Genomic DNA, 14899 nt, shown 5'->3' with positions numbered 1-14899 from the left:
ACCCCTACGCTATCCAACGCTTTCCCTACTGTTGCACTCTTTGGAGTTGGAATAGTAATTTTTACCCCTACGCTATCCAGCGCTTTACCTACTGTTTCACTTACTGGAGTGGGAATAGTAATTTTTACCCCTACGCTATCCAACGCTTTCCCTACTGTTGCACTCTCTGGAGTTGGAATAGTAATTGTTACCCCTACGCTATCCAGCGCTTTTCCTACTGTTGCACTCTCTGGAGTTGGAATAGTAATTTTTACCTTTACGCTATCCAACGCTTTCCCTACTATTGCACTCTCTGGAGTTGGAATAGTAATTTTAACCCTACGCTATCCAACGCTTTCCCTACTATTGCACTCTCTGGAGTTGGAATAGTAATTTTAACCCTACGCTATCCAACGCTTTCCCTACTGTTGCACTCTTTGGAGTTGGAATAGTAATTTTTACCCCTACGGTATCCAACATTTTCCTTACTGTTGTTTTTGTTGGAGTTGGACTAGTAGTTTTATTGTGTCTGATATTTCATATGTTTTGTATTATTTTTGCTATTGTAATATATCATTAATAATAAAAATTATTCACATAAAAAATATTGATTATTATTTGCTATATGTAATTATTAAATATTTATTAATGTTATTATTTTATGTGTATAGATGTATTGGTAATTTTTTAAAATATGTAATTTATACGTTACTGAAATTATTAGTAAAATTAATTATTAAGTAAGTATATATATTATATATTATATGTTTAATTAAAGTTTTATTAAATTATATATATTAATTATACATTTTAAATATTATACAATATATTTTATTATGTTTATTTAATTTCTAAGTATAATTTGGTTTATTTTACATATATTTATAAAGTAAAAGAAAAACGATATTTTTAATAACGATATTTTTGACATCGATATTTAATTTTCGATATTTTTGTACTTACCATGTTGTAGATAGGATGTCGATATTCTTGACATCGATATTTTTGTTGCGATATATTTGTAGGTCGATTTTCTGTCTGTCGAAATTATGTCATACAACCGTGCTGAAAAGCTATTACACGAGGGTCCATGAAAGTCTCCCACTACTCAGTATCTTCAAGGCTTCCCACCCATTGCTCTCACTTCCGCAAGAGATTCCCATGTGTCTTTGGAGCATTACATACCAGGGAACGGTAGAACTAGGAGATTCACCCATGGTCCATGCTACCCATCAGCAAATACACCTCTAGGGGATTGAACTCTGGCAAATCAGTAAGGTGCGGTTGTACTGCATGAGTGCATGCCAAAGCTGCAAGTATTTGTGAAACTGCGTTTGAGAAAATCTAAAGTGGGAGTGAGGGTGCTGAAATGGGTGCATATGTGAGCCCTGCCAGATGTCTCCAAGTGTCATGACAACAATCAGATACCATTACCAGAAGCCCTCCAGTTGTTCATTATGATACAGCCAATGGTCCCTTAAGGAGGTGTCTGCTGAGTTAGTTTCTTGTCCCACCCCGTGAATCTATTATCCACCCACAATGCAAGGAAGACTATCCTTATAACCTCAGGATTATGGGATGGGCCCTATGTAATGGAAATGCAAAATACCAACTTACCTGAAGCGGGCATGTTCTAGCTGACAGGCCAGATCACTCCATCCTATAATCATCCAGTCATTAATACCTAAGAGCTGGGATGCCCAGTAGTACAATTGGATGTCAACCGCCCCAACCCTCTGTCCTATATTAAATGGTGACATTTATCAACTGCTACATGTGGAGGTCGACCCTTCCATAGAAAGGAATGTAGCATCACTGTCACCACAGTAAACAGGGTGCTGGGGATATGGAGTGATATGATCTTCAAGACAGGTGCATAAGCTGGCTTTAGTCACCAGTAGGAGGGGGTAAGATTGGGACTGTCACTGCACATGAGTCCTGGCACGTGGCTATGTGCACCCCCAAATATTTAAAGCTGAGTCAACAAATCAGGATATCTGATTGCCAAGTGATCACAGCATGATCTCCAGGTAATGGAATTAATAGCAATTTGTTGCAGTTCACCCAGAGTCCAAACACCTCAAAACAGGTGCAGAATATCCAGAGCCCAAGGGTCAGACCTAGGAGGTCCGCACGGAAATGGAGAACATTATCCGTATCGTATATGCATCAAAATATGAAATACATCAACAAAATGAAAAGGAAAATGCTCAACAGTCAATAACACATCACACCAGTCCATTGAATCTCTGAGGATCACAACCAAGGGAGGACGTAACCTCCAAAAAATTGGTTATACGATAATACTACCACCTTTGCCCCGGATCTTACAAATTGTTTGTAGACAGACCCTGGTAATGTAGATTGGCTCTTCTTGTTCAGCACACAAGTCTATGATGGATCTCCACTCAGCTAGCGTTGGAGATGTTGAGATTTACACTTATGCGCTATGTCTCTCTTGGCAACCATCGCTGCCAGACCCATGAGTGTTCAATCCTACCTAGCACCACCAAACTCATTTGGGAGGCCCAACAGGGTCATCTTTGGTGCTTTTTCAGCAGGTCTCTCCAGAACCCTGGCCAAGGATAGGCCAATCTGTCTCCAGAAAGGCATGATACATGGGCACTGCCACACCATATGAAAGAAATCTGACTTTGGGGAGAAGCAGCGGGTGCATTTAGGTTTGGGGAGAATGCCTGCCACTGCTCCAACAACAGCAAGGAACTTTTCACCATAGTTAAGGAGTTCACCAACCATTAGGCAAGTACAAACAGCATCACACCCCTGCAAGCTCTCAGCAACACCCTCTCGGACTTCTTTCACAACAAGATCAACATCATCTACCAAAACTTCATAGCCTAACCCCTGCTGAAGATAGCATCAACTACATCATGCCGACCAAAGCTCACCCACACAAGATCACCTTGTGGAACACCATCATCAAGAATGAAATGGTGCCCATCAAGAGATCCATCCACTCCGGAGCCCCAGCAGAACCCTGCCCACATCATACTTTCAATCTCGGCAGACAACCCATCAGCAAAGAACTTACCAAGGTCCTCAACTCCTCAATCACCATTGCCCACTACTTCCCCAGAAATGGAAACATGCTGATGTAAAGTTGCTGCTGAAGAAGCCATCCATGGACATAGGAGAAACAAGAACTACCAGCCCATTTCCCTGCTTCCTTTCCCAGCCAAGGCCATTGAGAAAGCCATCATCACACAGCTCATTAGACATCTGGAGGGTCACTACCTTCTGGACCACTCTCAATCTGACTTCAGAGCAAACCACAGCACCAAGACAGCCCTAGTAACAGCCATGGACAACATCAGAATGCTGTAGAGCACAAGGAAACAGCAGCCTTCATTCTCCTTGACCTCTTAGCAGCCTTCGACACTGTATCCTACCACACACTGATCAACAGACTCTACCAGATCGGAATCCAAGGAGTAACTCTTAAGTGGATCGCATCCTACCTCACAGGAAGAACGCAGAAGGTCATCCTCCCTCCCTACTCTTTGCTCCCTAAGAACATCAGCTGTGGTGTGTACATCAAAGCTACACATTATACATTGAACAAATACATGATACCACTGGCCAACACCATATAGAGCCATGGCCTCAACATCATCTTCTATGCCCACGACACTCAATTCATCCTCTCCCTGACCAACAACCACCAAGGACAAGTTCCAAAGATGCATGAAAGACGTGGCCCCCTGGATGAACAACTGTCCTAAACACAACACTGACAAGACATAAGTACTCATCTTTGAGAAAGGTATGAATACACTCTGGATTGACGAATAGTAGCCACCTGCGCCGAGCCCACCCCCAAATCCACCCAACACGCCCTCAACCTCAGCATTATCCTCAACAGCCAGCTTTCCAAGAAGAAGCAGGTCAGAGCTATCTCAGAGCTGTCTCGTCCTCCTGCTTCCTCAACCTCTGAATGTTCAGAAATGTCACAAACACAACAAGATGATGGACCACTCACCTACCGATCTGGGTTCAATCCACTGTTCTTTTGCTCACTAAGCTACCCCAATTTGGACCCAGCCATATGCTAATCAGTTTTGACACTGTTCCTCATGGGAACAGTACAGCCTGAACTGCCAGGTGAGTTCCTCCATGGACCGGAAACAAGCGGTTCACTGATGGAATATGGATGTAACATACATTGATGATCCAAATATCAAGAAAAAAAAATCGACTGAAAAAATATCGACTCCAATACCTTAACAGGTAAGTACAAATATATTGAAACTAAAATATCAAGGTAAAAAATATAGATGTAAAAATTAAGCCTGGGCGTAGTTCGCATAGCCGCTCTTCGCGAAGCTTCGCGAACATGTTCTTGCACTACGCGACCTTCGCGTAGCTTCGCGAACTTGCGTAGTTGCTTGGTGCGCCCGTTCGCGATGGCTTTTTCTTGTTCGGGAGCATGGTGAGCGTGTTCGGGGAGCTGTTTGCATGCTCGGGGGATATATCTCACGATCTTACCCATGCGGTCGCCAACAGGCGCAGCCATCTTGTTTTTCAATTGTCCTGCCCGCTCGCGATGCCTTATTTCCTGTTCTGGGTCGCGGTTAGCGTGTTCGCGATGTGCATTGACGTGTTCGGGAGCGCATTTTACTTGTTCGCGATGAATAGTACATGTTCGCGAGAAATATCGCGCGAACTTACCCACGCGGTCGCGAATGGGCGCGGCCATCTTGTTTTTCACTCTATGGTATGGTTCTGGGCCTAGTTTTGTATCCTCCCTTTATCTGTGCAATCCTTTATCTTTAAAGCATTTTTTCTGACTTTTTTTAGTTATTATTATCTATCTCTCTCTTTGCCTAAGTTTATATTTTGCATTTTATTTCTACTTTTACTGTGTTTTAGTTACTTTTATAAAGTTCTTTCTATCTTCTTCCCCCTAACTTTTTTTTCCTCCTTCTAACTTTTCTTTTCCGCCTCCCACCCACCCCAGAACCATGGCCAAGGGCACACCGAGTGCCAAGGGCAAGGGACCTGCAGGAACAGAGAAGGGCCGCCTGCCTTGCGGCAGAATGCGTCCTGCAGGGGTGCAGGCCCGGCAACTGTTTGGGGAGGAGGTGGTGGCTGCCCTTGTTTTCTTCATCCAGCGCCTCCTCCCCTTGACCTTGGCAGCAGGCGGCAAGCCCGGCTCCGGGTACGCTACCCAGGAGCCGCACCGTCGGTGGGTGAAGGTGCGCCGGGCCGTGTTCCGGTGCTCTGGGATCCGGCGCACCCACAACCAGCTAGCCCACCGGTGGTCCGACATACTGGACCGGGAGCAGGACCTGTTGGACCTGCTAGGTGTCGAGGTCGTCGGGCTTGGTGAGTAACTGATTGTGTATATTAAATTTGATGAACAACAAGATTACTGCTGCGTGCCAAGCGTTGCTGGTAAATTACGTTCCAAAAAGCAAAATGTTCTTTGATTTAAGGACCCAGGTGCACGGTGGTACTCTTATTTGTTTGCAACTTTGTTTGCACTAGCTTGTGCTGATGCTGATTATGTAAGAGTTTATTTTACAGAACTGAAGTTAGGTAATGCGATTTTTCTAGAGAGACTCTAGTCCTTCCATTGTCCTACTGTGAAATAGTGGTGGATGGATATTGGATACTAGGTTTAGTTTGTTAGTAGTAGTTACTAATTGTTTTATGTGGTCTGCGTGACGCCTCCTCTGTCACTGAGTGCTGCTTACCCCAGTCCTCCATCGAACCTTTTGTTATTTGTTTAGTGAGTGATAGGCTTAGCATGGTCAGTCAGAAGCAGAACTAGATCAGAATCTTGCAACCAACCCACAATTTGTTGTATGTATGTATGCACTAATTATGCATGTGTCCTCCATCTCATCTATGCATTTGATGGCTGAACAAAATGGAAATGCAGACTTAGTGAACAATTGGCCCGTCTGGAATAGGTGGTGTAGGTCAGGTGGTACTTACTAGGCTTTGTTAGTATTTGTAATCAGAATGATTATGGAACACTGGAGTGTTCATAAATAAGTAGACGATCCGTAAATGCAGGAAGCAGCCAGTAGTCGATCCATCTGATTAGATAGGTCAATTTTATTGCAATTGTTGTTTCCTAAAATGTTGTTTGACTTATTTTTCCAAATGATTTATTATTATTTGTTTCACAGCACTCCTTAATGTTTGTCTCTTTCTTTATTATATTTTACATGATCATCAGCACCACCCAGGGGCAAGAAGACGGGGTCGGAGTCTGCGGAAGAACCACAGGACCGCTCCTCTACCTAGGCTCCTGCTGCTGGCCCCAGTAAGTCCTCCAGTGGTTAGATTGACATTTATATTTCCCTAAATTTTACTGCATCTTTTTTTTCCAAACTATAAATTATGGTTCCACTTTCTAAATCTATTTTTTACAAAAGCTTACTTCTTTGACCTTGACTATCTGTTTCCAAATTCTGTTTATCCCTGCCTCTAACTAAGTTGCTTCTAACTATGACTCTCTGTACTACTACTACTACTACTACTACTATTACTATTATTACTCTGTGTGTAGAGAAGCTTGCACAGTTGCCCACTCTTTATAGAAGGTTTTCTTTGGAATAATAAAACTCTGATTGACCAATAGCTCTAGCCACTGTGTCCTGTCCTTTGGGTTGTCCTCTTCAAGTCTTCTCAATGTTGAGGCTTTGACAATTACCACAAACAAAATGGCCAACCAGATATTTGACTAGTATTTTTGATCGGATAGTACATGATACTACTATTGTCTAGTGATTCTGCAGAGCCACATACAGAACTATGCACAACAAAATAGGATGTTGCTGATGGGAGGTTGGACCTTACTGATCACCCCTCAGTCCGAAGAACCCAGGATCCCCTGACCGACTAGCTATAGTGTCTCACATTAGGGTCCCACTCCCGACCCCCCCCCACGAAGAAGATACACAATGTTGATGATGACTGAGACAGACAACCCAGAACATAATAACACCATTTTGCTCACTCACTTGTGTAAGTACACCCCACCACACCAAATACCACAGAGTCTATGTGTAAGTTCAAAAGGTTTATTTGAAACAAGTATCAAACTCTGTACATCGTTAATATGAAATTTAATTTACTACAGCCATAGTCAATAAGCCAGCAAAAAGCCTAACATTATAACAGTAAACATTTACAAGTGCATGACAACAGGAATTCTGGAAGACCCCTCACCGTAGAACGTAGAAATACGGGTTACATCATCTTGCATCCAATATGCTCTGTAAATTTCTGGTTTGTAGAAGGGAATCTTCCGCCTATTATATATGAGAAAAATGCTGCGAGTTAGCCGTTAGATAGTATACTGGTGAATGCTAGCATTTTGCAGTCATGGCAAAAAGTGTAACATGTATGTGATGGCTAAGCAATATAAACTAAACAAACTCAATAAGTTGTTTTTCTTTCGACCTCTTCACTTGTACGCAACAGTCAAGTGGCCTCAAAGGCATCTACTGCACATGTCAATAAGCTGGCAGGTATAATTAAATATGCACCAAAAGAGTAGTAGTCGACATGATGAATCTAATAGGGTTACACATGGCTCAGGCTAACTTTCAAAAGAGTAGAGTAGGACTAGATGACCCTAGGAAGTGGAACCATACCACTACTAGTGTCTGTCTACTGACTGTACTTACTGTCTAGTGCTGATGTATGTTGCATTAACTTTTTTTTCAATGTTCCAAGTGAACACTTAAAATAGGGGGAGGTTTCCAGGCATCTAAAACATTTGTGATGTTTTTTTCTAGGCACACTACCATCCACCAGTGCCGTCGGGGCCAGCGATGCGGCCATTCCGGAGGGGGCAGGTGAACTGGCGGCACCTGCAGGAGAGACAGGGGGGGATCCAGCAGCAGTGGCCGGCGGCGGTAAGTTATATTCATTACTTCTTGACATTACAGCTAGATGGAAGTGTATTCACTATTTCACTGTACTGTGCGACTTATTATTATACAACGGTTGAAGAAGACACCCTTTACTTAGCATTAGCACTGCAGCGTGAGTAGAGTAACCAATGGCCTCTTCTATTTGACTCCAAAATCAGCTGTGAATGTTTTATGGAGAAGACAAACTCAGATCAGATGACCTTGATGGATGTGTTGAACAAAGAGGGAAAGAACTAAGGACGGGCGAGATAAATAATATGACTGACTGGCAGAGAAGGATATGTTGTTGGAAGCATGCATAGGTGGCTGATAGTAATCAGATCAGATGCATGGGTTGTTGAAGGATGGGTGGAAGGTGAAAGAATACCTGCCTGGGTGGGCAAAACAGTATGGGTGGATAGTGCTAGATAGCAAAAATCAGCGTTGTTTGGTTCAAATTCAAAGCCAAGACAAGCAAGGAAGGAGCGGAACCATGGGTGGTTGTTGGTGAAACCAACTAAGTATGACAGATATAAAAAAGAAGGATAAACGTTTACTTTAATGGATGTATGCCTGGATGTACTATCATCAAGAGACAGTATAGGTGGAAAGTGTCACTGGAGATTCTTACTTTGAAGAAAATGTAAAAGAAACTGCGCGACAGTAGCAAAAGAATATAGGTAGTATTATCAGAATACAGTACACTTGCAGTAGTTTGCAAGCACGTCATATATATTTATATATATCTATATTATCAAGCGGAAACTCCTTCCTCCCACTCTGGGGACCACTCCCTACCTATTATTATTAATGTATTTTCAATTGGGGCCGCCAGCCTGCAAAGGGTGGCCTATCTGTTGTTTATGGTTATTGGTTACACAATCAATGAAAGCAAAGTACCCTTTGCAGTAGCGGTTGGTGGTGGGAGTGTTGGCGGGCGGTGACATGGAGAGGGGACGGGTGGGTGGCACTGGCGAGTAAACTGTGTATTACGGCCAAATACAGGTAATCAACATAAAAATAAATAAAATTATTTTCAATGTGCGCACTGCACCGCCGAATGCGATGCAGTGCGTGCAACAAATATTTTTTTTAATGTATTGTTTAATTACCTGTGATTGTCCTTAATACATAGTTTACTATCCCCACCCTGCACCTTCCCACGTCACCGACTCACTGCCCGGCAGCACTCCCACCACCGACCGCTACCGACCTGATGTCGTATCGTATTAGCATCTATAATATGAATATAAGCAATGATCATTGGATCCGAGAAATAATCAGCCTTTTTGTAGTACACATGGCAGGGTGTAAGTGAAATTGTGCATGCCATTTGCTCTCATGTAACTGAGTATGACCAGTGCCAACGGCCGTAAGGCGTCATACAAAAATATGAGCTTCCCCACCTGCAGACAGTAGTAGTAAATAAAACTAACGTGAGTCTGCATCATGTGGCTCATATCTGTTTCTCTAGGGTGCAAGCTTAGCTGACGGAGCTGGCATGCCGGCTACAACAAGGTTATGTAATTGGGCTAAACTACAGATAAGAACAACATGACTGGTGTACCGGAGTACATAGTACGATTATATGTATAAAGTCGGAAACTCTCACAAATGTTAGAGTCCAAGGAAGTAGGATTAGAGATACTTACCACCAAATCACAAATGTTATGAACTGTGCTTGCTAGTGATACTGTGACACTATGTGTTGAATGATTTTAGTGTTTCTGTTTTGCTAAGAGTATTGGCTACAACATGTTCTTTTTCTTTCTTGATATAGATACTCCTTCTACACCCACTAAACCATCAAGGAAGGAGTTGGCCGCTAGGGCCCGGCGCCGGAAACTGGAGGCCATCTGCGAACATTATCGCCGGCTGGTGGCTCAGGCGGAGGAGGAGGAGGAGGCGGCTGCAGCCTCCTCCAATGCCCTGGGCACCAGTCAGGCCCTGCCTCCACTTTCATGGCGCCGTGGTCCAGCATCCGCCCGCCGCCGCGCCTCTATTTCCAGCACTGCTGCCCACCACCCTGCATGTAACTGTAGGGCATTTCGCCACCAGCTGCTCCGCCGGATGGCCCGCTTAGAGGAGAACATGGAGGAGCGGGTAAAGATCCTGGTGGACAAACACCTTAAGGCCCGCCGACAATAGAGGACCTCGTCGTTTGCCCCTTTTTTAATTCCTTTTGTTGGTGGGTGGGTTTTTGGGCGTTGGGGATTCTTTCGGACATTGGGACTCTTCAACTTTCGTTTCTTTTTGGACATTGGTTGGGGTTAGGGAGGGGGGTGGGTTAGGTCAGAGTGGGATAGTTTATTTTTGTTAGGGGATATTAAATGTTATTCTATTTACTTATACGATGTTAATCTTTTGTGGTGGGTTACAGTTTTCAGAATTCAATCTAAGTTACATGGTTTGTTACTTTGTTCCCGTACTGCTGCATGCCCACAGCCAGTGTTTGATTGAAAAGATCTGCCGATTTTGTAACACACAAACCGATAGATGCAGTACCCCTCAATGAGTTATTTTTAATTGTCATAATAGTACTGTCAGTCTCTCCTCCTAGTCCATACGTCCCACCAAACTTATCTTACCTGTGATTGATGATGAAGTTCGGCACACTGATGGCTGCATGGTTGGTTTCCCAAATTGACAGAGAAGATGCCATTATTGCGGTGGTAGTAGTAGACAGTGGCAATAGCATTTGAAAAAAGAAAGAGGAAGTCACTTGACTGAGAGACTGTGGGAGGAGTAGTAGAACAGAACACAAAGTAAACTACAGCATGGGTGGGCAAGCAGAAGAAGATCCTTGCCCTGCCTTAGTTGAAATTCAATTAGCGTTGCTTTCACCACATCTTCCCCAGCAAGCGTGTGATCAATTGGTGTACATTTAATGTAGTCATCACATCACACCTCAATATAAATCACACAGCCCGGGGGAAGAGGGTTAGGGATTGATGAATGGATGGGAAGGGGATTTTGGGAAAGGTTTGAGAAAGAAAAACAGACAGTATGCATGGACACAACAAAAGTAAAACACAATCTTGTAAGACGACCATGATCCATTATCAAAGAAATCAAAGTATGAAGTGAGAAAAAGCAAATGTATGCATGCTGAGGAAGATAACTTGATGGTTAATGATAATGAGTTGTACTTACTATAACTACTATTACCCAATGAGACAGTACAGTCAGGGAAGAAATTGAAATTTGCCTTGCCCGTCTGCCGCCCTCAGAGCTCAGACCGAACCCAATTACATGCTATACCGGGCTTACTTTTATTTTTCAAGCTAGCTAAGGAAATTAAAAAATAGTTGTAGGGATCAATTAACAAACAAACCACAACACACAGTCGTAATGATTGAGGAGAAAAAAGCAATCAAATAAATTTAAAGACAAATGATGATACTAAAGTTACTGTAGGGCGAGGGGCTGGTTTATATTGTTTCAAACTTTTTACAACATATCATGCGACATAGACCAAACCTAGGCTGATCTTATACATTTGTTCTTAATGTTAGAAAGACTGCTAAAACTAATTTTATGCTCTTTTTTCCAGGCACTTTATTGCACTGTCACTTTAAACCCCTGATGTAATTGCTGTGATTACTTCTGTCTATTGTATTTTAATTTAAGTGTAACTTTTTATCTGTTGCTTTTTTTTAAATGTATTCTTGTTTGTATCTTTTATGACCTTTCTTCGGAAGGTCGAATAAAGAAAGTTTTGATTGATTGATACTGTATTATCCTGGTCCAAATGTGGAGTTGCATCATTCTCGTCATTCCTCTTGGTCCTCCCTTCCATGGACACTCCGCACATCAATCTTGGGTACCACTGCCTGCCTGATGCAGATTGGTAAGGTAAGTGTGAGTCGTTTCTCCCACTATAACACAGGTTAAAGGCCGGCCTGTAAGTGTAGATGGAAAAACAAACGAGGTATTGAAAAATTACTGCATTTAAACCGATAAACTCAATTACAGTGGAGTGCAAGACGAGAAGACAACACTCTGGAGAGAACACTTTCAGACTGAGGCAGCTTGGATAGGCTACATACAGGCACATGCATCAAAGCTTTTTGCGATCGCAAACAGAGCGAATCGCAAAAATCGGCCGTTTGCGATCGCAAAAATAGCTTTTGCGATGCATGAAACAACTTGCCACTCGCAATTTAAGAAATCGCAAATTTTTGTGATTTCTTAAATTGCGATTGCATTTAAGGAATCGCAAATTGCGATTCCTTAACTGCAATGCAAGATGCCTTTAAAAATAGCGATTTCGCTATTTGGCCCCGCTATTTACCGTGGAATCATACCACATGGTAAATAGCGAAAACTTGGAAAAATGCACTAAAGTGCATTTTTCAAAGTCGTAGGTTACACACACACATGTCCTTTGGACATGTGTGTGCGCAACATTTGTGCACAGATCGATTTCAGGGGTGCAACGGGGTGTCGTCTTGACACCCTTGCACCCTTGAAAATGCATTCTCAATTTGCGATTCTCTAATTGAGAATCGTAAATTGAGAATGTCTTCCCATTGATTCCTATAGGCCTCTTGGCCCATAGGAATGAATTGAGAGGTATTCCTTAATTGCGACTCGCAATTTGGGAGTCGCAATTAAGGAATGTTTAGAAATCGCTATTTTTCCAGCGATTTCTACATGCATAGGCTTTTGCGATTCCTTAATTGCGATTCCTTAAAAATCGCAATTAAGGAATCGCAACAGCCAATATTGATGCATGTGCCTGATAGTGTCTACTCTACAGCATTAAGGTACAACAACAACGGGACAGGATTCAGGAGCCAGCACAGCCACAGGACAGGAGAACCGCGGCACAGGCCAGGCACCCTACCCCTTACTTACATTTTGACAGAGCCAGAGAAATGTCATATGCACTGCAGCAACCTAGCATTTTCCAAATGAAGTGACTAAATCAATGCGCCACTGTCCCTCATACCACTACACTTTCTATTCCAGTCCACACCACTACACGGACATCTAGCCTAGGTCTGCTGTGGTTCTTGTTCAAACTGTTTACCTTTTAAGTCAGCCCATGAAACGCAGTTATTCCATCAATTTTCTCCGATCCAACTGACTGTGTGCAAAGATAGTATGCTCAGCAGCATCATGATGATGACCGTGTGGTACGTATTCTCCAACACCAACTCAGTCTGTAGTGACTGATTAAGTTTATAATTATAATATATTCCATATTACAAAATTGCAACGGATATTGGCCGGCACCTGCAGTGGTAGGAGTACAATGTGGTTATTATTAAACAACAAGGAAACATTAACTGTCACCACACCTGAGTCACTTTTACTTTGTCGATAAACTAGTATAGTTCTACTTCATGCACAATTATTCGTAGTCAGCCAGCATCCAATGCAATGCATGCCACCATCATTCACAATAATCACTCATTACCTGTATTGGTGTTCTCTTTGGCTGTCTGATCTGATGCCTGCCTAGCCTTCTGGCAGTCAGTGATGAGTTTCTTTCGGCTTGGAAACAAAATGGAACATAGCTGGAATCACGTTTCACTTCTTATGGAGGGACTGTTAGAGGCAACATGTATTGTACTATTCTCCATCTCCATCCAATGTCTGACTTGCTTGAAATGTACTTAGGGAGAGTAAGGAAGATGGAGCAGGACCCCGAGGAGTGGAGTGGACAGTTATGCACAGACGTGCAACTCCAATAGGGAAATAAAAAGAGGAGACTGTTGATGGATTTGTTGTGATTAGATTTTGAACCAGAAAAACAGATACACAGTCACACACAAATAAAGGAAGGGAGAACAATTTGAAAGCCTAGTTGTCAGGGAAGAGGAGCTCGTCCTCAAACTCTGGTGGTTCGGACAAAAGTACGTCTAACAACCCACTACTTATGTCATCGAAGTCGCTCTCCTCTTCCTGCTGTGATTCACGTATTTTGTACTCCGGTGGTATAAAGTGTTGATTCATTTTGATCATGGTTAACCCCTCAACGCTTTTGGGCAAGAGACTGGTCCTTTTGACAGTAACAATGGCACCAGCAGCACTGAAAACACGCTCTGAAGAGACACTTGCAACAGGGCAAGCCACATACTTTATCGCCAGCCTGCTGAGCACTGGCTATTGGCTTATTTTCCCATACCAATACACCAATGGGCTTTGCTCCATGAAGACCTCTGTTGTGTCATCTAGATAGGCCTGAACCATCCGCTCAATGTTCAGGGGTGCTCTGATTTCCTGGGCCTCTTTTGCCTTTGCATCAGTCATGGACGTACAATACCCTTTCCGTAGAAACCAATCACCGGCCGTTTTTTTAAATGTGCCTGATGATCCTGTTGGTGCTGTTGATGTTATTGCTGGCAGTGTTGTTGACTGCTGGGAGGCAAACGCACTGCGCTTGGCCTCTGAAGTAGAACTTGACTCTGGGTGCCCTGCAGTACTTTTTCTGCCCTGGGGGGGGCGGGCCTCTAATTAAGATCCTTTCGTTTTCAAAGTCAGTGGCTTCCTCAGCTATCAAAGTTTTGTACTGGGCAACATCCACTTCTAAAAAAGGAATTACTTCATTACTGCGCAGAAATAATTTGTAACGTGGATCCAAAATTGAGGCAGTAATGTAATGTGGATGTGACACAATGTTATTTTGCATCCTTGTATTGTCAGATAAGCGAGCGACTAAGGTGTCTGCCAAATAATATGCGTCTACTTTGTCATCCACACCTGCGTACATTTCTAACACCTCCTTCAGCTCTTGCTCTAGCATGTACAACAATGGGATAGCTTGGCCCATAGTACAGTCCTCCCTGCTCACTTCACGTGTGAAGACCTCAAAAGGAAGTAGCATCTCTGTCAGGCATTTGACGAGGTCTCATTGGGCCATCTCAACTGTCATGCCTTTCACAGTAGGATCCCCTGACCTTTTCATGACATACGCATTAAGTGGTATGTACTGCTCAAACAGACGCTCAAGCATGTAATACGTTGAGTTCCACCGTGTTGGCACCTCCTGGATGAGTGCTTTGACTGGCATTTTATGC

At 43.0% G+C, this 14899-nt stretch overlaps 1 long non-coding RNA gene across 1 annotated transcript; it reads left to right on the top strand.

Moving 5' to 3' along the window:
* Positions 1-5551: 5551 nt before the first annotated feature.
* LOC146835005 (uncharacterized) lies at positions 5552-11594 on the top strand. The gene is made up of 3 exons (XR_014960675.1): positions 5552-6274; positions 7755-7874; positions 9652-11594. It is a non-coding gene; the product is annotated as an uncharacterized LOC146835005 (long non-coding RNA).
* Positions 11595-14899: the final 3305 nt, after the last annotated feature.

Source organism: Triturus cristatus, chromosome 4_2 (assembly GCF_964204655.1).
Source record: "Triturus cristatus chromosome 4_2, aTriCri1.1, whole genome shotgun sequence".
Classification (NCBI taxonomy): domain Eukaryota; kingdom Metazoa; phylum Chordata; class Amphibia; order Caudata; family Salamandridae; genus Triturus; species Triturus cristatus.
The sequence above is the reverse complement of the archived record's forward strand: the minus strand, read 5'-3'. Positions and strand labels throughout refer to the sequence as shown.